Below are 26353 nucleotides of genomic sequence, written 5' to 3'. Positions count from 1 at the left end.
ATGGATGTCCACACATCCCTCTCTGCCCACGACTATGTGGAGTCCCTGCACCAGAACTTCTGGGCTACCCTGCTGTATGGTAAGAATGACATTCTTGTTCAACTGGCGAGAGTTCATCTTGGGCCCAGGTCTTCCATTGGGGGTCTGGTTCCATCTCATAGAGAAATTGTCTTTGAATCCATGCTTACTCAGTCATTCATCCATCCAGCCACCTACTCACTCATCTATTCATTCATCTGCCAGTATTTCCACAATCAATTCATTCATCCTTATGCCAGTATTTCCTTCCATGCACTCGTTCATCCACATGCCAATGTTTCCTTCTTTGGAATTCATCTGTCAATATCTGCAGCCAGCCAGCCAGTCACTTCTTGTCCTGTTTCTACTATATCCACCTGTTCCTGCATTTCCCACCATTCCTTCACCCATGTTTCTGTATTTATATCCACTCACCCATCTTTCCATCCATTTGTCCTTTTATTTTCCAGTCCATCTGTTCACCCACCTTTTAAGCCAACTATCTATCCATTCATCAAAGCCCGAGGCCCCTGTTTGTTGGTTGAACTTAAGCCCAGGATTGTGTGAGATGGAAATTTTGATGCTAATGTTTTGGGAGAGACTTTGGACCAAATGATTTCCAAACAACTTCTCCCTGCCCAGCTCAAATCATCAGGGACTCCATGTGTCAGCATCACCTTTTTCTCTGTGAACAGATACATTGTAGGCACCTCCATATTTACTTCCAACAGAATCTGCACTTTTCAAGGCCATTGCCAATGCTGGGACATCCGGAGTCCTGGGTTCTGAACCCCCATCTCTCCTTGTTACCTGTTACTTGCACCTGGGGCTCAGAGAAGAGAAACAGCCAGGGGTCAGCAATGTGGGAGTTAGCATGTGGAAAAGAGGTGCCCAGCATGTCTTTGGGGACAGTGAAGGTAAGGAGTATGGTCCTTGTTTGAAGTGGCTCAGGACCTCTTCTCTCTTTCCCCAACACTCCCTCTTGCACAACCAGGAGAGTAACTTCCCATCTGGGTTTGCTAATGTTTGAGAGGAGATAATCCCCTAAGAGGTGGCTATTTGGGTTCCGGAGTCAGGCTCAAATCTCAGCCCTGCCATATGGAGCAGCTGCAACCCTCATACACTGCTGATGGGAAAACTGCTTTCTTTTCTTTTTTTTTTTTTTTAAATATATTTTATTGATTTTTTACAGAGAGGAAGAGAGAGGGATAGAGAGTTAGAAACATCGATGAGAGAGAAACATCGATCAGCTGCCTCCTGCACACCTCCTACTGGGGATGTGCCCGCAACCAAGTTACATGCCCTTGACTGGAATCGAACCCGGGACCCTTCAGTCCGCAGGCTGACGCTCTATCCACTGAGCCAAACCGGTTTTGGCGGGAAAACTGCTTTCTTATTACATACCACCATTATATGACACAGCAGTTCCACCCTACAAAGCTGTTAGAAAATATCAAACAAAAACCGAAAAACATTGCTCTTGCTCCTTCATCTGAGTTGAGTGACTTTGGAAAATGAACTTTACCTCCTTGAGCTGCAGGTTGTTCATCTACTAAGTGGGATGTGGCAATGGAACCTTTGAAAAGGCATGTGGGAGGAGTGAGTGGGAACATGCCTGCAAAGCCCTTAGCAGGAAGCCTGGCACCTGGAAATGCCTCTCTGACATGGGGACCATTGGTGTTGATTTACTCGGATCCAGAGGGACTGTGGCTGCAGCGCTCTTTCTTGCTGGTGTTTGTGGTGGTTAATAAGTTGCTTTGTTTACAAGCCTCCCAGGGCCTAGCATTTCTCTGAACATGAACATTGCCTGAGCATCTTGCAGAAGTGAACAAACCCAGTCCCTCTCCAGGCATTCAGCACCCCTTGGGGTGGCAAAAGAGAAAACAGGCAATTGCAACCCTGCGTGATGGGCACGGAGTTGGAGCAAAGGGAAGGGCCTGCACAAGACTCGGCTTGGGAAGGTCTCAGCAGAGGCTATGACTCTAAAATTGCTTGTGGACTTGATTGTCCTCCAAGGACATTCACTCCATGGACTCTGATGAGAACAGTACAGGAAGCCTTGAGAGAGCTTATGTTCCAACTTACTCATTTCCCAGCTGGAGAAACCGAGGCTCAGAGAGGAGGAGGGACTGGTTCAATGTAGGTGTCAGAAGTAGGATTTGAACGTTGTCTAACTCTGAAGCCTGTGTTACTTTGGGTCTTCCAGGAAGCAGACAACAAGCCAAGATGAGACATGCAGGAGGAACATGAGGACCAGGAGGAGGCAGTGAGAGCCCCTAGACCAGCTAGGCTGGGCAGGAGGAGTCTCAGACAGTGCAGTTCTAAGACTGTTTGGCCAGATCAATTGCAAGTCCCCAGGCTAAAGGTGACCATTCCAGGAGTCCCCTGTCCCACAGGAAGAGACTGGCACTAGCACCCCTGTGTGCTCAGTCCTGGCACAAACATGGTGGTGCATACAGCGGGGTGGCTTCAGAAGCTGATGTTCAACTCTTCTCCCCACAGCTAGGACCCATGAAGGAGACCTGATCAGTGCATTCCTGTGGTGCCACCAAGCCCCAGTTCCTGTTGGCTCACATTCTCATTGTGTTCTGAGGGTTAAAGCAATCTATTTCAAGATAGCAGTAGGCTTTGAGCTGAAAATGGCAAGTCTTAAGTAAATAATCACAGGCACCATCAACCAGGTACTTTTTAAATGTAGGATGTCTGCCAGTTCTCATTGTGGGAAACGAGCCTTTGAAATATGTGATTCCATTTCATCTTCACAGCAACCCTATGCAGTGGGTATTATTACCATCCCCTTTCAGTGGAGGAAACTGGGGCTCATAGAAACCTTCAGGTCTCACTGCTGGGACTTGTGAAGTCAAGGCCCTTGAGTGTTATTCCAACTCCTGCCCCTGGATACATGGTGGCCTGAAATTTGGGTCAGAGTTAGTTAAGACTCAGATACCAGTGATAGAAAACCAAACTCAAGCTGACTTAAGCATTTGTGCACATGAACTGAAAACATGCTGGGGCAGTGGTGTCAGGCATGGCTGGATCAAATGAGGAAGACCTGCACACTTGCTATCCTTGCCTGGCTCTGCTTCCGTGTCCGTTGACTCCATTCTCAGGCAGACGTTTTCTTGCCTCATTTCCAGGTGTCTAGCATCCTTAACACTACTCTCCTAGCATCTTTCCCAGTATTTCTAACATGGAATTTTATTGGTTTATAGGGCCATCCCTGCTGTATAGGGCCGTCCCTGAACCAGTTTCTGTGGCTGGAACCATGGAATGTGCTTATTTGCCAGGCCTGAGTCAGGTGGCCATTCCTGGAATACTGGGGTACAGGTTGGTGTGGTCAGCCTCACACACATGGAGTGGGGGCAACAAGGGATTATAAATTTGGGTGCTTGTACCAAAGAAAGGGAGATAGATTCTGGAAAGACTGTGATACAAATGTTGAAACAGGTGGGGTTAGTGAGAAGGTTGTAAGAGCCCAGGGGTGTGTGTTCCTCTGGCCTGCTGGGTCCTTTCTCACAGTGAGATAGGCAGACATCCTACAGGTCTAACCTTCCCTCACCTTCCAGCATCTACTGTGGCTATGCCATGTCTATCTGCCTGGATGAGATGTTTACCTGCACTGCCACAAACAATGTAAGGATGGTGGGGGTAGCACAGGGCTGGGGTGTTCCTCCTTGATCCCCTGCCTGTCTCCACTCCCTTATTACCTGTGAAAACTCAAACAAGTGACTTCATCACTCTGAGCCTCAGTTTTGCCCAATGGGGACCATAACAGCACCTATTCATCAGGTTATTGTGAGGATCAAATGACATATGTTAATGGCTCAACATCAAACTCATGCTGTTAGATGCCACTACTTATTGAGTGTTCATGATGTGCCAAGCATGGTTCTAAATATTTACATTTTATTAAATTAAATTTTAGATATACAGAGAGGAATTGGTGGGAGAGAGAGAGAGAGAGAGAGAGAGAGAGAGAGAGAGAGAGAGAGAGAGAGAGGGAGATATTCATTGGCTGATTCTTGTATGTGCCCTGACGGGGGATTGTACCTGCAACCTGGGCATATCAGGACAATGCTCTAACCAACTGAGCTACACAGCCAGGGTCTACATGTCTGTTATTTCATCATCACGATGACCCAGTGATAGAGGCACTGTCAATCCTAGTTTAGAGGTGAGGAAGCAGCTTGGCACAAAGACACACAACCTGTAATCTCCAGAGCCTGGACTGGAACCCAGGGCTTTGTTATTCCCAAGTCAGTGTTCTGCAGATCTGGGATTAATCATTAGAGTTCTCCTTTAAAGCTCTATAAGGTCTATTCACAAGCAGACAGCCATCCTGCTACGGAAAGCAAGGGACCCGTGGCCCACTAAGGCACAACACATTAAGCTTATTTAATGAGATGGACCTGCGTTCAGATCTAGGCCCTGCAACTAATCAGTTGTGTGACCCTGGATAAGTTACATAACAACTCTTAGCCTCAGTTTTATCATTTGTAAAATAGACTTGTCTTATGTCTGAGTACTACAATTAGATGGTGCCTTTAATGCAACATGCTTATATACAACAAATGCTCAACAAATGCTAGTGCCTTGAGAAGGGGCAGGTCTAAATTCCTCCATGCAAAAAGAGGTCCGGTTGATTTGTAGAGGGTGCTTGAGGGCATGGGAGTGTTTGGGAGAATTCTTTTCCTTTGATGGGTGACTGAAGGGAGACCAATCACATTCTTTTTGCTCATGTCCTACAGTTTCCAGTCAACAACCATGACAGGTGGGATGAGAGGGACCAGGAGAGGTAAAACCTGTCCCTGACCTTGTGCCCAGGCCTTTCCCAGACTTTCAGAGCAGGTCCACGGGTCTGGCTCAGCATGCCTGGGGGGAGGGGGGGGTGCGGCGCGCGGCTGTGTTGTCCGGGAGGGTCCCCATCACCATGCTTTATAATGACTTCCTGTTGGATCTTTTGTGGCCGGGTCACAGTGGCAATGGAGAGCAGTGGGACAGTGGTGCTGGTCAGCCAGGAAGGGATCCAGAGGCCACCCTTCCACTTCCCCAGGGAAGGACACCTTTTGCAGTTCCTCTCCTCTCAGGAGGACAGGCTGCTCTCTCTAGGGCAGCTGGACCCACCATTCTGGTGTCAGTGTGGGAAGGTGAGTAATTGAGGGAGTCCAGGAGGCTAAGGGTGGTGTCAGCCATGGGGAGGGGTCATTCTTGCCAGTGGGCTCTTATGTGGCTCTGTGAGCTCTTGCACACCCCATTGAGATCCTCAGGCTGTGCAGGTTGGGGAACAGGTGGGTCCCAGGGAGCCTGCACTGAGACATATTCTTTCAGGTCAAAGTAGGTCCCAAATTGCACACGTGAAGAATTGCACACTTCTTCAGACGAGAAAGAGGACCAGGCTGCGGATGACCTGTTCAGGTTCATCTACCCCAGGCTGCAGTCCGAATTTGGTAAGCTGTCCTGTTGGTGCACCTGATCCCCAAAATGACCCAGCAGTTTGGAATTAGAGGACAAGAGGTCTGGATTCTGGGGCCAGCAGGGGTCCTGGAACCTGAAGTTTGTATCTCAGTGGTCTCAGTTTTTCTTCCAATGAGAAACAACCACTCTTTTCTGGGCTAATAAGTAACCACTCTCTGCTTGGCTGGCCTGCAGCTGGCCTGGGGTAGTGGCAGTGACATGGGATCTGGAATCCTGATTGAACTTGGCCAAGTCCCTTTACACCTCGATGCCTCAGTTTCATTATCTGTAAAGCGGGGATGTTGATAGCACCATTTAATAGAACTTTTGTGAGGATTAAATGAGATAAGGTACTTGGCACAGAGAGACCACTCAAATGTTAGCTGCTCTTAGGCTGTTATTAGACTTCAAGATATTGTTGTAAGGATTGAATGAGATAATGAAGTGTTCAATATAAAGCCCATAGAATATGGCCTTGAACCAGGTGGACACTCAATCAGCGGTTGTCAAAGCAGCAGACGGGAAGGAAGTGCTTGGCACTAGCACAGGATATGATAATATGTTCAGTGATTTGCCTGCTGACTGCCCTGAGACAGATGCTAGTGAATGGAGGCTGTTGCTGTTAAGATCATCATTATCCTGGTCTATTGTTAGGATTAAGTGGATTAATATTTGAAAAGTTCTTGGAAGGAAGCCTGGCATTTTTTAGGCACTGTATGATGTCTGTTAAACATATCAGTATTGAGTTACAGGTTCATTCTGTTAACCTCATTTTATTTCACCCTCTGTGGCCCCCATTGGTACCATCAGAGGGATAATTGGTCTGAGCCTCCCTCTGCTAAAGTGACCTCGGCTAGGCAGAGAGAGGCTCTTTTCAAAGTAGATGTCCTTCCTGGCAAGGTTGAGCTAACCATGCCCGTCTGCGTAGTGCTCCATCTCTCATCCATTGCCGAGTTGGACTACTGTGTGGGGAAGGCTATGTGGTAAGGTCTTACGTGGCTGGGGTTAGTGTGTTTTCACCCTTATAGTCCTTCATGGCCAGTTGGGAGACAAGTCTCATGTTCCTGTAGTATTAAGAATCTCAGAGTGTCCTGAAATGTTCATGACCATGTCCATTCCTGCCTTGGATCAGGGTCTGGGGCAGCCGTGGGCAAACTACGGCCCGCGGGCCGGATCCGGCCCATTCGGCTGTTCTATCCGGCCCGCGGAGCCGAAAGAGCGGAGGGTTCTCTTGCTCTCCCCTCCGCTCCTTTACTTTGAATTTATATTAGTTCACACAAACACTCCATCCGTGCTTTTGTTCCGGCCCTCCGGTCCAGTTTAAGAACCCACTGTGGCCCTCGAGTCAAAAAGTTTGCCCACCCCTGGTGGGGCCACCCAGCCTGTCCATGGCATACAGCCCCACCAGAGAACTGATTCATTAGCGAGGACCAGATGCCCTGTGCCCCCTTCCCAGACAGATCTCTCCACAGGGGCTCATCCCCCAACATATTACTTATAGGCTCTTGCTGGAAGCCAGGCTGTGTGCGGACATCCCTTATTTGTGGGATGTCAATGTTAGCCTCCTGGGGTCCAGCATGTACCAGTGGAATACTCGCTGACTGTGCTTACCTCTCCTCCTCTGTGCACAGCACCCCAATGCCAGCTCCCAGATTCAGGGTCTCGTGCCTGAGGGATTTATCTGGCCTCTAGGATCTCTCTGCCCAGGGGTGGGGCTCAAAAGCAGTGTCAGGGAATTAGTGCTCCCTGGAGCAGCCCTTACCAGTGACTGGCAGGAGGTGGGGTACCAGGGCCCAGCTCCCTTACCCTCAGTTGGGAAATCTCTGAAATGTGTCATCTGCTCGTCTCCCAGGAGATCCAGCCCCAGGTGCCCATAGTGGTTACAGGAGTGATAACTAACCCTTTACTGTCTGCCTCCCCTTCCTGTCTCACTTCAGCTCTCCCCACCCTGTGCTCCTTGGGAACACCTGCCAGATAAACTCCATGCACTGGGATCCTTGTCTGCCTTTGAGGGAACCCCAGCTAAGCCTGTTTATTTATTATAGGGCTTGTCAGATGCAACAGCTCATTGTGACGGGGGCTGTCCTGTCCATTGTAAGATATTGAGCAGCATCCCTGGTCTCCACCTACTAGATGCCAGGCAGCAAATCTGCCAAATTGTGGCAACCAGCAGTGTCTCTAGATGTCACCAAATGTCCTCTGGAGGCAAAACTGTCCCAGGCTGAGAACCGCTGGTTCAGAGAAAAGCTCACATCACACCATTCAGCTCTGCTGCTGCCATGGGGCCAAGCGACTTGTCCTCTCCAGGCTCACATCCTCGTCAGTAGAATGGGGTTAACAGCACCCCACCCAGGATCATGCTCTGGGGACTCAGTGTGAAGATACACCAACCATCTAATGTGACAAATGCTCAATGCGCAATAGTAGGTGTCATGTACTGAGGGCCTCTGTGTGTGTCACGCCCACTTCAATGCTCTCTCTGTCCTAATTCATTTAATCCTCACCACAGCTATCCCAGACAGGTACCACTGCCATCACCATCCCCATTGTTCAGAGCAGGAAACTAAGGCCCAGGAAGGTTAAGAAACTGGTCCAGGGTTGCACAGCTGATCCTTGGCATGGTTGGGGTTTAAACCCAGGTAGTCTGGCTCCAGAGAATGTGCCTCTTACCACCACACCATGCAGATTATTTGGTGAGGAAGGGCGTTCTGGTTTTACTCCCTTCATCCAGAAGGTCACATTCAGCCTACTTGGAAATGATAACCCCATCCTTGGTTCATTTTTCTCAGGGGCTGGAGCCACACAGGGTTAACCGCAAGCAATCTTTTGCTTATGCTTTTCATCTGTGAGAGGTATGAAGTCATTTTAGAAGAAGAGCCTAAATCAGAAATCAGCAAACTCCTGTCAGCCAAACTTGACCCACTGCCTGTTTTTGTCAAATAAAGTTTTATTGGAACATGGCCACACCCAGTCATTGACATCTTGTCTCTGGCTGCTTTCAGGCCTCAAGCAGAGAGGAGTAGTTGTGACAGCAACTGTATGGCCCACAAAGCCAAAAATATTTACTCTCTGGCTATTTACAGAAAAAGTTTGCAGGGGTCTGTGGGAGAGAAGTTGTGGCCTCAGAGGGTTCTAAACTCCCTTTCAGTGTCTTCTTACCCCCATCTCCACCACCTCATTCTTTGCCTGCTTCTTATGCACAGAGGAGGCAAAGGCAAATTCTACAACCTCAGAAGATTCACAGTCAGAGAAGGGCATTTTCAGACTGCCCTGTGTCTGGGACTTCCCTGTGTCTGGGACTGCCCTGTGTCTGGGACTGCCCTGTGTCTGGGACTGCCCTGTGTCTGGGACTGCCCTGTGTCTGGGACTGTCCTCTGTCTGGGACTGCCCTGTGTCTGGTGTGGCAGGCGCAACCATGTGCGGGTACCCAGCACTTGAAATGCGGCTGGTCCAAAGTGAGATGCACTGGAAGTGTCCAGTACATGCTGCATATTGAAGACTTAGTACCAAAAAGTAAAACATGTCATCAATAATTTTAATTGATTACATGTTAAAATGATAACATTATGGGTAGATTGATTTAAAGAGAATATATTGTTGAGTTTGGTTTCACCTGTTTCTTTTTACCATTTTAGTGTGGCTGTTGGACATTTCTAAATCATGCCTGTGGTTCATTGTATTTTGATTGGACAGCGCTGGCTTAGTGCAGGGTTTCTCTAAGTTGTGTCATCACTCTGCCTCAGATTTCTCTTCTGCAAAATGGGAAAAAATGCATCCCTTGCAGGGTCACTAAATATGATAAGGCACTCACTCCTCTGCCTAGAGTGGCCCCTAGTAAATATCAGCATTCTTTCTTCCTCTAAGTCCACATAATACTTGGGAGCTGTGTGCAGAGGCTGGGGAAAGGTTCAAGACGCAAAAAATTGGTTCTTCTGGTCAGTTCAGTGTTCTGCCCACCTCAGAGAATCCATTTCACTAGTGCTTCTGTTTTGTGTCTCAATTTGTTCCTGATCCCTGGGGCAGCACGTTCCAGGTCTCCATTAACCTTGCCTGGAGGGTGGTTCCTGGGGGCAGTGATTGCTGGTGGGTGACCAGAGGCAGTGAGTGTGTGCAAACCAGATGGGACACCATGCTCCCAGCAGCAGGCTTGACACAGCAGCCCTCAGTAATGTCTGGACACCCTCACCCCTGGGGCTGAGTGCGGCTACCTCTGCTTTGTTGTCATTTGAGTCTTGGTCTCAGTGGAGATGGAGGCAGAAACAAATCGACGCCTTTATGCTGTTCAGCCTCCACCCTGCAGGATTTAGCTTAGAGCATTGTGAGTTCAGTAGAGAAGGAATCCATCCTCTGGTGATGTCTTCAGAGTGGGAGGGGCTAGGAGCAAAGGCATGCTTGCCACAACTGGGTGCAACTGATCAACCCTTCCCTGAGATTGGCTAAGTTCTGCAGCCATTTTTCTAGAGCAGTTTACAGGAGTTTGCTGGTCTTTCTTGGCCAGCTTCTTGATGAGTCTGCTTGGGGAGGAGGAGTGTAACACTTTTGGTGGCCTCATAAATCTCATCCTAAAGGCAGCTTCCTACTCTGTCATTGGATGGGGCAGATCTTGTCAGCTACTGAGCTATGATGGCAAGTGGGGCTGAGTAACAACTCCACCTCTCTTTGGAGCCCATGGTGAGGCTATGTAGTACCAATCATCCCTGAAGGTGCATGGCACAAGGAGCAAATATGTACTCCTCTTAAATCCCAGAGCAAGGCTTGTCAAACTATGGTCTGCAGGCCAAATCCAGCGTCATCCTGTAGGGCCCATGAGCTGAGAATGGTTTTTTATATTTGTAAGTAACTGAAAAAAAATTAAAAGAGAATATTTTGTGACAGGTAAAAATGATATGACACTCACCTTTCAGTTCCCAAAAACTTTTATTGAAACACACCCATGCTCTTCAGTTTACATGTTGTTTATGGCTATGTTTGCACTATGATAGCAGAGTGGAGTGGTTACAATAGCTCACCAAACCAAATAGCTCACAAAACCAAAACCATTTTCTGTCTGACACTTTACAGAAAATATTTACTGAGCCTTCTCCTAGAGAAAATAATGTTTTGCACCCATCTGAAACTGCCAAGAGGCCAGGAAGTTAGCTACAGAAATTGCGATGCACATGTTATTGTGTGTGTCCTGCAGCACTGCAGAGGCTGCGTTTTCATGGAGCTGAGAAAGACAACTTAGGGGAAACTGTAAGTGCTGAACCCCAGGAGCAGTTGGTCAGGAGTCACCAGTGTCCAGGAGTTAGGTAAGTCGTGCATTCTTGGTTTTCAAATGTTGCTGCTACATCAAACTTATTTTGAAATGTAGAGTCCAGGGCTGTATCACCAGGAGGTTTGAATTCAGTAGGTCAGGGGTGGGACACAGGCTTCTGGCTTTCTAATAAGTCTCCCTCATGATTCCAGAATGTGGCCAACCAGTTTGAGACCCTGTTGCTGGCTCAGGACCATGGACAGCGCAGGTGCTATCATCACTGGGGGACTCCACTGGGTCCTTGGCCTTGTGTGTCCTGCCTCAGCAGATGAGTCAGGCTCCCTCTGTCTTACCACCAGAGACCATGAGCCTCCTCAAAAAGCTCCCAGTAAGCTCCCTTTCCTTCATGTCAGCCTTCTGTGAGGACAGCAGAGTGGCACGTGGTGAGGTTTGGCCCCTTGGTCTGGGATTGGGCCTGTCTTTTGGCTCTGATCTTTCTCTCTTAGTTCTGTTCTCTCTTCATGGTCATCAGCTCTGCCTATTTCCTAGGGGTTCCATATATTGGTGGTGGCTTTTATTGGATCAGGTGGGCTCAAGGACTTGAGTCAGACAGTGATTGGGACCGCTGTTTCCTACTGTGAGATTCAGGGGCTTTTCCTATCTCTATGCTGACCTGGTGGTGAGTGGCTTGCTATGGAGTATGGTTTCTGTGAGCCACATAGGATCTTCCTCTGCCTCTTCTACCCACCACTTGCCTAGGACCTGATGGATGTCTTTGTGATCAAGCTGCCATCCCTATGGCACCTCAGCCCCAGCAAAATCACTTGCTCATCTTGTCCACAGAGAGGCTCAACCAATGGCTTCAAACATGAGAGGTATGAGGGGCTTGAGCTGTGGATAGAGGGGATGGAAGATTTACCACAGATTTGGAGATACCCATTCCTTGCCTTGCACTGACTTCAGAGGTCTGGAATTAGCCAAGTCTACATTCAATCTTACCCCTGTGAAGTCCTAGTTGTTGCAGCTTCCTTACATGTATCAGTCAGGATAAACAAGGCAGGTCACAGTAACAAACAGTCCTAAAATCTCAGTAGCTTATACAACAAAGGATTACTTATCATGCATGTTGTGGGTCTATGATGGGTCAACTAGGGACTCTACTTTCTCCACATTAAAGGGCCCCACAGATGGAATCACCACCATCTTGAATATTGCCAATCACAGTGATAGAGGAAAAGGTAGTTTGGAGGGACTCACACCAACAATTAAATGTACCACTTGTCATTTCCACTCACAATTAATTGCACCAAACACAAGGGGCCAAGAAGTGCAGCCCCCCCCATGCTCCTAGAAGGAAGTTAGCAGAAACATTATTAATGATAATCACACATGCCTCCTTTTGCTCCACCACCACATGGGACACTAATGCTTACTTTTTATAGCTATTGTAACAACAAATCAAATAATGCTTTAAAGTGTCTAGCATATGGTACCTTTATCTCTCTATATAAAACCCTAATATGCAAATAGATCGAATGGCGGAACAACCGAACAACCAGTCGCTATGATGCGCACTGACCACTAGGGGTTGCACGTGGAACATTGATGTTTCTATGGTGGGCATCGGCAGCAAGTAGAGTGCAGAACATGGTAGACATTGGCCACAGAGGGATGGTGCAGCAGGTGAGCAGGGGCACCAGACCAAGGCGGGATTCCAGTCGCTTTCATGAGGGCGAGCCTCTGGTGTTTACTGAAAATTCTTTGATCCCGTGTGCCACAGTCCTGCCAGGTGCTCACGCCTGCTGCCAGCATTGCCCCCACTTGCACCCATTTTTGGCGTCAAAACCACTGCTCCCACCCATTGTCTGCGCCCAGTGCTGGCCCCAATCACTCGGTGCCGTCAGAGGGTGCGAACGGTGGCTGCCGGCTCCAATCGCCCCTCAGGGCTTCTCCACCTCCCCTGATCCTGAGGGACAATCAGACTGGTAGCCACCACTCACACCCGCTGCTGGTGCAGGCCCCAGTCACTCTGCGCTGTCAGCGGGTATAAATGGGGCCGGCATTGTCAGCCCCTGGGAACATCGGCCTTTGGCAGGAGCAGGGCTGCAGGCAGACAGGGGGCCGTGGTCAGGGTGGGAGGGGCCGGATGAGAGTGCCCACTGCAGCCTCACAGTCCACAGTTCCTTTCAAGGTGCACGAATTTGTGCACTGGGTCCCCAGTTTTATAATATTAAAACTCTTTCCTTGCACATAGGGCTTTGGTCTCTTTAAGGATACTCAGCCCATTCACAAGAATGGTCTTGTTTTCTACTGACCTGGCCTGCCTGTCAGAATATAATCCTATTTTCCATGTTAGGCTTCTGTTCCAATGGATGGTCCAGTCTTCAGCCAAAGCATCATCAAATGTGGGGGCTGGATTGAAATTTTTGAAGTCTTCTAAGCCCTGTGGACCAGAAACATTAGAACCTGAGGCAATTGTAAGTCCCTCATCCCAGACCCACTGAAGCAGAGTCTGCATTTAACAAGATCCCAAGACCATGTGTATACTTTTAAGGCTGAGAAGCACTGATACTACTGGAAAGTCCCACATTTTAATGGGCGTCATTAAAGTAGCAAAATCTACTGCTTCCTGGACTACTTCCTAGAGTTCCTGAATGGGTAGGTTTGTGTGGGGCCCAGGCTGCCAAATAGTGGAGAAATTCATGGGCTGGTGGTCCAGGGATGACTGATGGATGATGTTCAAACCTGCTATCCCACTCATGCTATCTGCTTTCATACCTCTAGTGACAGGGAGCTCACCACCTTGCAGATAGCTAAATACATAATGAGGCAGCTGTCACTGATGTAATCTGAGCAAGCCTGAGCCTCACCAACCTGAGGGTACAAAGAGGGTGACTTTAAAGTTTAATGCCTCCATGTATACCTGGAGGACTTCAGCCATACCTCCTCCTCAGTCTTGATGGATTTTCCTGGATGTCCACTGTATGTCCTGCAGATAAATATGCAGATATTGCTCTATTCTCTTCTTTGCAAGAACACTTCCTTCAGCAGTTCTTGTTTATTCCAACAATGCTGTGGCCTTATTCCTCTTCCTCTTTCAGCAAAAAAGCCCTACAACATTTCCGTGGGAGAAGTATCTCTGAAGCATCACCTGGACTTTGCAATCAGCCAGAATCTGAATCCCAGCTTGGCTCAGTTTGATTGCAGCTGGGTCTCTTCAGAAGTCCGAACTCTTTTGGAAAGTGTCTGAAACTGACTTCAAACTGGTTCAAGTAAAAAGATTTCTGAGGTTTTCTTATTGGAACACACATTCCCCGGATGGAACATGTTTATGTTTAAAAAAAGTTTCATAGTCAAATAGTTTGGGAAACATGATTTAACAGCTTTCTGTATCCTGAAGTTTTTCTTAAAACCTTGACTATGTAATATGCTTGTCACTCTCAGGAAATTGAGGGCATGTGTGAGGCAAATGAATCATTCCCTCAATTGTATTTGCCCACAGAAACCATTGTTGGAAACGTACCTGCCATGACTTGTGGAAGGTGGAATTCACTTTGAAAAACATTAATTTAACTGCTGCAAAGAGCAAGCATTTGACGGAGATGGATGAACCTAGTGATTTGGGCAGCTGGGCACCTTTTCATCCAGGCCCTGGGGATGCCAAGCTGGTGAGCATCTGGGTCAGGCTGGCTCCTGCAAATTGGGGGACGGCTCTGTTTCTGTGTATTGATCTGGGATGATCAGGTGGCTTGGTGAGAAAAACAAACTGGTTCCCAAATCTGGACAAGCAGAGAGGTTGTTTCATCTTTTTTTTTTTTTGGCCAAAATAAAATAGTTGTTTTTCTACTTTACACAGGGGAATAACAACTTACTGTAACATTTCAAAAAATAAGGAATGCAGGTGTATAGAATAAAAAATATTTTTTAATTTTTATCTTTATCTTTTGGCTTTATAAACTGATTTTATTCAGTACTATTGCAAAGGGGAAGGAGGCTTAAAATAGAACTTAGCTGAATTCCAAATACAGTAAAGATAGTTGTTGATTTATGGCCAATGCACAGAGTGAGGAGGCCAATGGATGGAAAGTTACTAATAGAAGATCCCAAGGGTAGAGGGTTCTTGTTAAAGACAGGACAAAGGTTTATACATCAAAGGCTGGTGATGAGTAACTTGAACAGATATCAAGGTAGAGATTTTCACTAAACTTGCAGTTAGATTCCTGCCACACTTGGGCAAACAGATGGAAGATTGCACCAAAGGATGAGGCCTTGTCAAAAGCAGGACTCAGAGGAGCCTGTCTAAAGTTTGACTCTCAAGGAGAGAGGCTTTTACAATTCAAACTTTAAAAATATCATTTCTCTTTATGCTTTTATGATTCCCTCTTTGTCTTTAACCATTAGCATTTTAATTATTATGTGTCTAGTGTGGGCCTCTTTGGGTTCCTCTTGTTTGGGACTCTCTGTGCTTCATGAATTTATAAGTTATTTCTTTCACCACATAAGGGACGTTTTCTGTTATTATTTCTTCAAATAGTTTATCAATATCTTGATCTCTCATTTCTCCTTCTGGCACCCCAATAATGTGAATGTTGGTATGTTTGAAGTTATCCCAAAGGCTCCTTATACCATCTTCATATTTTTTTATTTTTTTTAATTTTTGCTCTTCTGATTTGGTGTTTTTTGCTTCCTCAAATGCCAAATCATTGATTTGAATCTTGGAATCTTCTACTCTACTGCTGAATTCCTGTAAATTATTCTTTATTTCAGTTTGTGTATGCTTAATTTCTGACTGGTCCTTTTTATTGTCTTTGAAATTCTCACTAAGATCCTTGAAGTCTAACTCAGTCCCTTGAAGCTCCCATTAAGTCGCTTGAAGCTCTCATTAAAATACTTCAGCAACCTTATAATCATAGTTGTGAATTCTGTATCCAGAAGTTTGCTTGCTTCTATTTCTTTCATTTGTGATGTGTGTTTGTTTGTCTCTGCATTTTGGCTACTTCTCTGTGTTTGTTTCTATGTAATAGGTTGAGTTGCTATGTCTCCTGCAGTTGGTAGAGTGGCCTTGTGTAGTAGGTGTCCTTTAGGGCCCAGTAGCTCAGCCTTCCCAGTCATCTGAGCTGGGCACTCTAGTTGAACACCTGCGTGGGCTGTATAAACAGTCTTGTTGCAGTTGAGCCTTGATTGCTGTTAGCATCACTGGGAGGAATTGACCAGGTCAATTGGCTTTGAGGACTTGCCACTAAGGTGGAAGAGCTGCTGTGCAGGAAATGCCCCTATGGAACCGGACTTGCTTCAGTTGGGCTTTGGTGTGCACTGAGACTTTCCCTTGAGTGTGTTACTTGTGAATGTGTAGAGTTGTAATCTGGTATGGTCTAAAGCTATCCACTGGGTACACTGGCTCTAGGGTCTCCTGGTGGAGGGGAGGGTTTGCACAGTCAGCCATTGCCTGGGACCACCTGGCAGGAGCTACAGAAAGATCTGCAGATGGCTGCTACTTGTATTGGGCTTAGAAGTGCCCAGGTGAGGCCCAACTGTGAAACAAGGCAGGCTGGTGCTAGTGCCAGGACTTGTGGCTTTTATTGATAGGCTTCGGGCACACTGATGCCAGCTGCTGCTAGTTTGGGAGATTTGAGCAAAGTCTGAAGCCTGAGCCAGGACAGGCCATTCATATGCAAAGCCCCTGGGAACAGCTTCGGTGGGGCTGCAAATTGGAAGGGTCAGGGTCTCAGGGAATCATAAGTAAACAAACAGTGTGGGCCACACTCATAGAAACTAATATATGGCTGTGAGTCAATTCTGTGAGGGAGAGGTCCTAGGACAGGAACAATGACTGTCTGGGAGAAATTTGCTGCCAAGTTCTTGCTCTGATGCCAGACAATCCAGTTCCTTCCTGTATTTCCCTGGTTCTGCCTGAGCTATTGCCCTAACACTGGAGATCAGAGGAGGCTAAACTCTGGAAATTCATGCACTGTTCCATTAAGAGGAACTGAGTGGGACTCTAGCAGTCGCTGTGTCACTCAGCCACAATCCCCGCTGGTTTTTAAAGCCCAAAGTTATGAGGTTTTCTCTTCCCATCTCTGGAACACTTGGCTGAGGGGCTGGTACCATTGCTTGACATGGGAGGCCTCTGCAACAGAGATATTCCTCCTGATTTAAAAAGATGCCTCACGTGGGTGTCAGATCAGCCTGTTCCACACCTCCGCCCCTCCTATCAGTCTTGATGATGTACTTTCTTCTTTACTTCTCTAATTGAAGGACTTCCATTGAGGCTGATTCCAGGCAGTTCTGAATGATGGTTGTTCTGTATTTTGGTTGTAATTTTGATGTGGTTGTGGGAGGAAGCTAGTATTGGGGTTTACCTATGCTGCCATTTTGGTTCTCCTGTAACAGTTTTTTTTTTTCTTATGAAGGATTATATTTAAAGTGACCAATGACCAACTTACTGTAAATGAAGGATATCTTTCATATCTCTAGTGAAATACTGAGAGAACTGTAGCACCTCATGTATGGGTGGACCATAATTTTTCAAATCTTTCCTTAATGATAGACATCTGGCCTCTCCCTTTTTGAAATGTGTTTTTTAATTGATGCACAATCACTCACAAAGAGTTTTTTTTATTGATTTATTGATTTGAGGGAGGGAGAGTGAGAGCAAGGGGATTCTTGTATGTGTCTGACTGTGGGAATGAACACACAACCTTGGTGTATCAGATCGATGCTCTAACCAATTGTGCTACCCGGCAAGGGCTTGCCTCTTTCTTTTTAAAAAAATTCTTTCTAACAATGCTGTAATTGACACCTTTATAAGCACATTCCTTCTATGCACTAGTGCTTTTATTTCGAGGGTAGATTTATAGAAATAAAATTGATTCACGTGCATTTAAAATTCAAGTAGATATGCCAGCTTTCTTTCTCCAAAGGCAATGGGGTTTGTAATCCCAGCAGTCTACAAGAGTGTACATTTCCTGAGGAGTTTAAACAATGTATAGACTTCTGGGCTCCACTCCTGCTTTACAAATTTAGCCTCTCTGGGATTGGACCCCAAGATTTATATCTATTGAAAGTTCCTGAAATGCTTCTAGTGATACCTCAATTTGGGAGGCACTAGTTCAAGGACAAATTGGTTGAAGCAATATTACCAAAACATGAATATTTTTCACATAACAGCTTTCACAACCTGTTTGCCCATGTCTCCACCATTCTTGGTTGCATTGTTTCATTAGGATAGACCATGCTGCAGTAATAAATAGTTACCACTATTTCAATGGTTTGACACCACAGGGGTATATATTTTGCTCACTTAACAGTCTTGGGTGGGCATTCCTGCTGAGTGGGCATCTCTGTACTCTCAAGAGGGATCTTTCAGTCTTTTGGTCATCCTCCCCCACACCCCCATCCTTCAGGGGCTCATTGTGTTCTGCCTCCAGGCAGCAGAGGGGAAATGGAGAGTGTGAGGGGATTACACCTGTTTCTTAGAAGCCTTGGAGTGGAAATGCCTGACATCATTTCCTCTCAAATCTCATTGGTCAGGACCTGATCACATGGCCACACCTAACTGTAAGGAAAGCTGGGGAATGGAGTCCAGTAATAGACTCTGAGAGTAGAGGACATGAGTTTTTTATGGAGAGTTAGTTCACAGCCTCACCCACAAATTAGTTCTCTGATTTTTAAACAGCTTTGAGAAGGATGTGTATAAAATACAAATCAAAATTCCAATAGGGACAAAAGAACCGTTTTGTCTTTGTGGTTGGATACATGTAAGTTTAGCATTAATATGTGAAATGTGCATTTAATTTTGGAATCCTATATAATAAAAGCCTAATATGCAAATTGTCCCCTCGACCAGGAGTTCGACCGCTCGCTATGATGTGCGCTGACCACCAAGGGGCGGCACGGAACATGGTGGGTGTTGGCAGCGCAGTGCTGGCAGCGGGTGGCAGTGGAGGCGCTGCCAGCCCCAATGGGCCCTGATGAGAGCAGGACCGTGGCGAGATGGTGGAGCAGGTGAGCAGGCGGCACCAGGCCAAGGTGGATGGGAGTGGAGCCCGATCACCCCATAGACAGAGGCCAGCAGCAGCAGCAGGGGCGGGGCCGCTGCCTGGCTCCCAGGTGCTGAGGGAGCCAGGTGGGGGCCCTATGACTCAGGCAGAGGGGTCCAGGGGCCCGAGGGCCCAGGTGCTGCCCAGGGCCCAGAGGTCAACTGGGACCTGCCCTCCCACACCAGATGCTCGCGCTTTGATCACCGGCCAGGCCTAGGGACCACACACGTGCACGAATTTCATGCACCGGGCGTCTAGTGTGAAATAAAGAGGTGAGAGGAAACAGGATCCCAATACCCTTTAGAAGTCATTGGCACTTTACACACACACACACACACACACACACACACACTCACTCACACTTGTTCACATGGGTAGTACCTGCTGGTCCCCCAGCTTGAATAACTATAATTTCAAAGCCTTTACTTGAAAATGAATTTGAAAAAGAAAGCAGAGAAATCTACAATAGAACAAAGAGTTTTTAAAGTCATCCTAGTTTGTCTCCAAATTATTAGTGTATGCAGAACCAGCTGCAAATGTTCACTGTTCATTAGTTTGCTTTAAAACCACTTTCTTAGAGCTTACTCAAGCTTAAAAACTCCAAGATAATATTCTCAAATAAGCCTAGTATACATATTTGGCTGAAAATTAAGTAGAAATATAAGTTCAATATATACTGGCCCCCTTTTTAAAACAAAATGGGTTCAACTAGACATGATCTACATGGTGTTTTTTCCCCCACTTAACAATACACATTGAGCATCATTTTGTTTAGGTTCTGGTAAATGCATCTCTCAGACTTTTCACTTGGTTATTTTTACGAAGTTATTTTATATCTTTGCCATCAATGGGAAATCTTCAGCTAATTCCACTCCAAATAAGAGGGACCATAAGTAAGAGGAAACTACAAAAATAACTAGAATATGAAAACATGATATAATTCTAGTCTTTCTAGGTATGGTATTCTGTCTGAGGCCTACTCTCTCTTTGTTCACATGGGAGATTATACATCGTTAAAGAGACATTAAAGACACAGCTGCACCAGACTGGTACCTTGCTAATCAGAGAATGTGAAGGAGAGTAGAAAATGGGAACTTTCTCACACTGTGGATCCATATGATGAACCCCGGGCTGGTAAACTGTCTAAACCATTTTGGTACCAGCCTGAGGAGCCTCCATGCTTCACTCCATGTCAGTGAGTTCCTGGGAAGACAGCAACTGAGAAGTCCACTGTGCTGGGCCCTGTTCCAGGACTGGAGACCCAAAGCTGCATTAGGGGAAGTCCTTACCAGGTGAGTGGGGTTGTGCAAAATCAGGTGGAGGCAGACCTGGGGCTGTGAGGTCACACAGGAGACACCTATGCCAGGCAGAAGGCTACCAGAATTTTTTGAAGGAGTTGTTTCCTGGCAAGGAGGGTGAGGAAGGACCTCTAGGAAGAGGGGTCAGCAATAACAAAGCCCTAGAGGAGGCTCTTGCATGAAACAGGGTGTGTGTGTCCATGTGTGTTTGGAGGGGAGAGGTGGAAGGACGAGGTGTGGCAGGAACATAGGATAAGGGAAATGGGGGCAGCAGGGAGAGGTGGGGCTGGAGAGAAAACAAGGATGAAGGCTGCTGATGGTAGATGGTAGGAGAGGCCAGGCTGGGACAAGCAGGCAATGGAAGGAGGCTGCTGGCGCCATCCTGGACAGGGTCATGGAAGCCTTGCTGAGGATGGCAGTGGAAATGGGGAGGTGGGTTTGGATGAGTCTTCAGGAGGTTGATGGGAGGGAGCCACTCAGGAGAGACCCAGAACCTCTTTTCTAAAGACCTGAAGAGCTAAAGGACCCCTCTCCCCCTGCTCACAACTCAGGCACAGGACAGTGTCCTTGCCCTGTCTCTTCTCCTTCCTTCCCCTCCACATCCTTCTAGCAGCTTGTCTGCTCCATCTATGCTCAGAGGTCTGTCAGATTCAGAGTCTCAGTTACCTGGGCTGTGTAACACAGAAACACCTCAAACTCCCCTCCCCTATGGTGAAATCCCACAAGGAAAATCATTGAAATCTGTGGCCTTCCCTGAGGTCACCGCTATAAGTAAAGGATGCGGTCAGTTTCTTTCATTTTTACATCACCCACCCTATGCTGAGCATGTGGAGGCCCTCAGTAATTACAATGGGTGAATGGATGGAAGGTCCAATGGAACATCTCGCAGTCTTTGCCCTGGGGACCTTGCTAACATCCCATTGGCCAAGGCAGGTCACATGACCAAGCCTAGCATCAGAGTAGGCAGGAACTAGAAGTTATAGGGCAAAATGCACATATGCAGAGAAGGGAGTAAAAAATCAGGCCATTCATATAATCAGTTACCTTGAGTCTAACCAAGATGTCAGCCAGAGTCTCAAGTACAGAGCAGTTAAGATGGGGGTTTCTGGTTATAGGGGCGGGAATTGGAGGCCCAGAAGCTGGGATGGCCTCTAAAGAGGCTCCAGGGAGCAGAGAGTGAGACCCCTGCCCCTTTCACTTTACAGAGAGGAACCAGAGGCCTTGGAAGGGACTTGCTGATTTCAGGAACAGAGATAAAACTCAGCTTCCTGACTCCCAGCCCAACAGCCCTCCTGAGCTCAGTGCAGGGCCTGAGCCTGGATGATGCAGCCTCCCCCAGGCTCCCTCCTACCTCTTTGTCTCTCAGTCCTCCCAGAGCTGCCCTCTGGCCTCCAGAACATCCTCCTGCAGAGCGACTGCAGCAGCAGCACACAGGTGAGCTGCCCAAGGCCCTTGCCCCTCCCTGCTACCTGGAGTAACAGTGAACTTGGATGTCCATCAGCTACCGGTCACCTATGGTTTAGCTTTTATAACAGCATGAAAATTGAAATTTTAGTTACACAAGTATCATATGAATAAACTTTCCCTGTAAGAAAATATTAAAATATTACAGAGAACATTAAATTTGGCTTTGACTGTCTTCAATCCCCACTTGCCTCCCTAGAAATAGCACTGCCATCATCAGTTTGCCATGTATCCTTCCAGACCCCTCTGTATGCCTTACATGCAAGTATGTAGACAGAATGCAGAAAATACATTGCAAGGTTAGCCAATCTTATTCCTACATAACTATGTATTGTTCAACAACTTTCCATTTCATTCAGTTAAAAGGGAGGCTAATCCAGTCTTATTCAGTATTTTTTTAAAAAGCAAAGTGCAAAGAGTGTGCATATTATGTCACTTTTTGTGTAAAAAAATAAATATTAATATGTACATGTATTTGTCTCTGTTTTAAGAACAACGGAAAGATAAACCAGAAGCTAATCAAACGGTTACTTACAGAGGCGCGGGCAGGGAAAGAAGCTACGTTTCCCTGAATGTACTTTGTTTGCTAGTTTTGACTTTGGAGTTAGGTAATTTTTTTATATACTATAAGATAATTTAATAAAAAAGAAATTAAAGACTAGCCAGCGTGGCTCAGTGGTTCAGCATTGACCTATGAATCAGAAAGTCAGGGTTCAATTCCAGGTTTGGGCACATGTCTGGGTTGTGGGCTCGATACCCAGTATGGGGCATGCAGGAGGCAGCTGATCAATGATTCTCTCTCATCATTGATGTTCTATTTCTCTCTCCCTCTCCCTTTCTCTCTGAAGTCAATAAAAATATATTTTTAAAAAGAAATTTAAAAACAGAAAAATTGACACTAACAGTAAATGAAGGTGGTGACATAACGACAAAAGTAAAAATTATTTCAACTGACATAGACTTATACTGTCTGTCCTTGATGAATAATGGCCTAAGGATACAAAGAACCATGAATAAATCTTTTGATATGTAATCTGGAGACTTTTCCTTAGTATTTGATGTGTAGTTAATCATTGAACAACATGGGTTTGAACTATACAGGTCCACTTACACATGGATTTTTTTCAATAACTATGTACAAAGCTATATATGTATATATATTCTTTTGTGGTTTTCTCACTAACTCTTTCCTCTAGCTTACTTTATTGTAAGAATCCTATCTAATAAAGAGGGAATATGCTAATTGACCCTCACGCCTTTGCTAAGATGGCGGCGCCCACAGCCCCACCTACCTCTGGAGTCCCCTAGTCCCCTCAGCCCCCCATCTGCCCAGGGCCAGCCTGAAGTACAGGCAAGCCTCAGATGGCGGCTGCCCAGCTGCCCAGGGCTGGCCTGAGGTGCAGGCAACCGTCAGATGGTGGCTGCTCAGCCGCCCAGGACTGCCCAAGTCTCAGGTAACCAGGACTGGCTGAGGCTTGTGCTGCTGGCAGTGGCAGCAGCAGAGATATGATGGGGCGTCGCCTTTCCCTGATTTCCGGGTTGCCTCCCAACCCTGTGGGCTCCTGGACTGTGAGAGGGGGCAGGCTGGGCTGAGGGACCGCCCCCCGCCCCACCAGCTCCAGTGCATGAATTTTCATGCACCAGGCCTTTAGTATAGTATATAATGTACAAATGATCTAATCATCTGTTTATGTTACCAGTGAGGCTTCCAGTCAACAGTAGGCTATTCATAGCTAAGTATGGGGGGGGGGCGGGGAAATCAACATTATGCTTGGATTCTTCACTGCTCCCTCACATTGTTCAAGCGTCAGCTGTACATCTAACTAGTTTTGAAAATTGATCCATAATAGTCAACCACTTGGAAATAAAATGCTTTGTTTGGCCTGTTCCCTATGTTATTAACTAATATTCAACTTAAAAAAAGTATGTGCCCATAATTTTAGATGATGAAAGGTATTCTTCTCCCATTTAAATTTCTTAGTTCTCCCTCTGCAGAGTCAACTGCAATTCTTCCTTATTTATTTCTGGATTGCCCTATGCACATAGGCCAATCACAAATGGGATGCAATTCCAGCCACAGTTATTATTCTTATAAATCTATGCACCTCATAGGATTGTTTTAGCAAAGAAAAAAAATTTAAAAATATTCATCATACAAAGTGAAAGAGGGTTTCTTAGAAAACGACAACAAAAACCAATCACACATTGACTAGTCCAGGTAGAGGATGTTCTTTCAGTGAGGACAGGAGAGGGCCAGGAAGAGGAGGGAGAATCTATAAAGTTAGAATGTGCTGTGAGGAGTTGGGGTGTAATTGTTCTTTTCTCCCCCACCCCCTGCAGCAGGCAGTGGAGCTGCTGGAGGTGTACACAATGAACCTGCACTGCATGGAGATGTACGTGCAGAGGTGCGACCACAAGTACTGGTACCTTATGCCCACCAACCTGGAGGAGCTGAGCAGCAGCATGTACAGGTGGCTTTCCCGGGGGCAGGGCTGGATCTGTAAGGCATCATGGGAAAGGTAGAGTGTAGGCTCCAGGGAGCCCAACTGGAACTGCAGCCTCTGCAGCTGGCACCATGCCCACCTGGGAACTTATTCTAGCTCACATTGACCATAATATAACAAGCATAGTAATGTCAATAATAGAGGACATTTGCTAAGCACTTACTGTATTCCAGGCACCTTCCTGGGCCCTTCACTAAATAACATCATCTCACTTGACCCTCACAACAGGCCAGGAGGTAGTATTATCTCTTTTCTGGAGGAAATGGAGAGTCAGAGGGGTACATCACTGCTAAAAGCCCCCAGCTGGGCATGGCTGGGTGGGAACTCATCCCCACATCTCTCAGACTCTAAAATCTGCACTTTATTTCATGAAGCCAAGATCTGGGGCTTCTTCTTACTTTTCATTAACATTTATTATTATTTCTTAAACCAGGAAAGTAACCCAGGCTTATTAAAAACCTAAATCCACCAAAGAAATCAGAAGCTCATAGGCATGAAGAGAAGAGGATGGTATGTTTTTCTAGATGTTGGTCATGCGGGGCCACCTGATCACAGGCAGGAAGCTGGTGAGGACTGTGTTGAGGATGGTGGTCACAGGCCCCAGCCCAGGTGACACTGTCGCCTGCGGTGCACAGAGGTGGCTGCATGGGCTTTCTGGGCAAGTTGGGGGCAGAGGGCTGGGCTGGTAGGGAAAAGCAGCAGGCCCACAATGGTGGTGGTGGCTGGAGACAGCAAGGAGGAAAGTCAGTGTTTTGGTCAGGGGGCTCTGGGCTAACCTTCCATCCCAGGACTCACGACTCCTTCACCTCCAGTCCACCTGCCCACCCATCCACTCATCCATCCATCCATCCATCCATCCATCCGCTTATTTATCAGTTCATCTGTCCTTTAAAGAATTTTTTTATTAAATTGTAGTTGGCATTCAATATTATATTAACTTCAGGGGTACAGCATAGTGATTTGACATTTATAAACCTTACAATGGGATCATCACAAGAAATCTAGGAACCATCTATCACTATGCAAAGTTAACAGCATACCCTGCTGGAGGGGCTGCGAAGTCTGCTGCTGCCCTGAGACCCCCCACATGGGTGACTCTGGTCATTAAGGATTATTCTCTTCCTTCCAGCTGTCAAGAAATTCTCAAGGATATAAGAATTGCTGTGCTCCCCTGCTAGGACCTCCAAACAAACTCTCTGAAGCCAATTTACTTTGCACATTCCCAGCACACAATGCTATTTTATTGTATTTTTAGATTGAACTTTCCCATTGTTTTTACTTGGATTTCTATAGGCAGAACACACTGGAATTAACTCAGTGTGGGATAAGGGGTTTTGCTAAAGTTGTCTTCAGTCATTGTCCATTTTTGCTGCCTCAAGGTGAGGATATGGAAAAAGTTTTGGATGAGTAGAAGAAATAAAAATGGGAGTATCCACATATGATGCACTTATACTTGAAAAGACACTGGAAAATGTGCTACTGGTTCAAGGATACCTAATAAGTCAGGCTGGGCATTTCAAACAGGAAAAGGAAAGAAAGAAGCTCCTCATGATGGTACTGCAAGAGTGATCTTCTAAGAAACTGGTTTTGATAGCATGTTATGTTGTAAGGAAGAGTACATGGAACTTAATATCAGTGACCAGCTCGCTTGTGTGTACATCATCCCAGGAATTCCAAAAGATGCAAAATTTGTCCAGAAACCCAGAAGAGAGATTCAGAACACTGTGTGCATCTCCACAGAGACATTGTCATGTCATAGAAATGAAATGATCCCAAAATCCAAACTTGGTTTGGCTCCTAACGACTTGTTGATGGCTGTTCCTTTTGTCAGACCTTAAAGGGGCTGGCTTTCTGGAAGATTTGGTGATTCCTCAAACTGACAGTGGATTTTCTCCAGCTCGTAGAAAACCAGCGAAGCCCACTGTGGGAAAATGGAGTGAGACCAAATTCCAGCACAGTGGGCAGGGATTTCCCGAAGGTTCTGGGGACCAGTGGGTAAAGCACAGGCAGCCACTACAGCAAAAGCCACAGAAGAATGATTCTGAAATGTCTGGTCTTTTAAAAGCGAAGAATCAAAGTAAGAGGGGAATGGCAGAAAACAGTATCAAGACTCACCTACTCAAAAGAAGAAAACGATGGGTCCCACAGCCAGCCAGCCAAGCAGCAGAATCCCTTGTTGAAATGTGAGAAAAACAAACTTCATCCCAGAAATCAGGATATTTTACTGTGGACCTCTTTAGTGAAGAAGACTTTTTATCTTTGACAAAAACCACCGGGCCATTATCCCTTTTAATAAAGACAAAGAAAGCTTTAATTTTATCTAATGCTCAGTCCATCTTC

General features: G+C 46.4%; 1 pseudogene across 1 annotated transcript; it reads left to right on the top strand.

Annotated features, from left to right (window-relative positions):
- LOC308233582 (m7GpppN-mRNA hydrolase-like) lies at window positions 1-26276 on the top strand (annotated as a pseudogene). The gene is made up of 5 exons: window positions 1-79; window positions 750-935; window positions 21412-21479; window positions 23850-24014; window positions 25269-26276. The product of its transcript is annotated as a m7GpppN-mRNA hydrolase-like (transcript).
- The last annotated feature ends 77 nt before the right edge of the window (window positions 26277-26353 follow it).

Source organism: Plecotus auritus, assembly GCF_963455305.1.
Source record: "Plecotus auritus genome assembly, chromosome: 9".
NCBI classification, from domain to species: domain Eukaryota; kingdom Metazoa; phylum Chordata; class Mammalia; order Chiroptera; family Vespertilionidae; genus Plecotus; species Plecotus auritus.
This window is presented reverse-complemented; position numbering and strand designations above follow the sequence as displayed.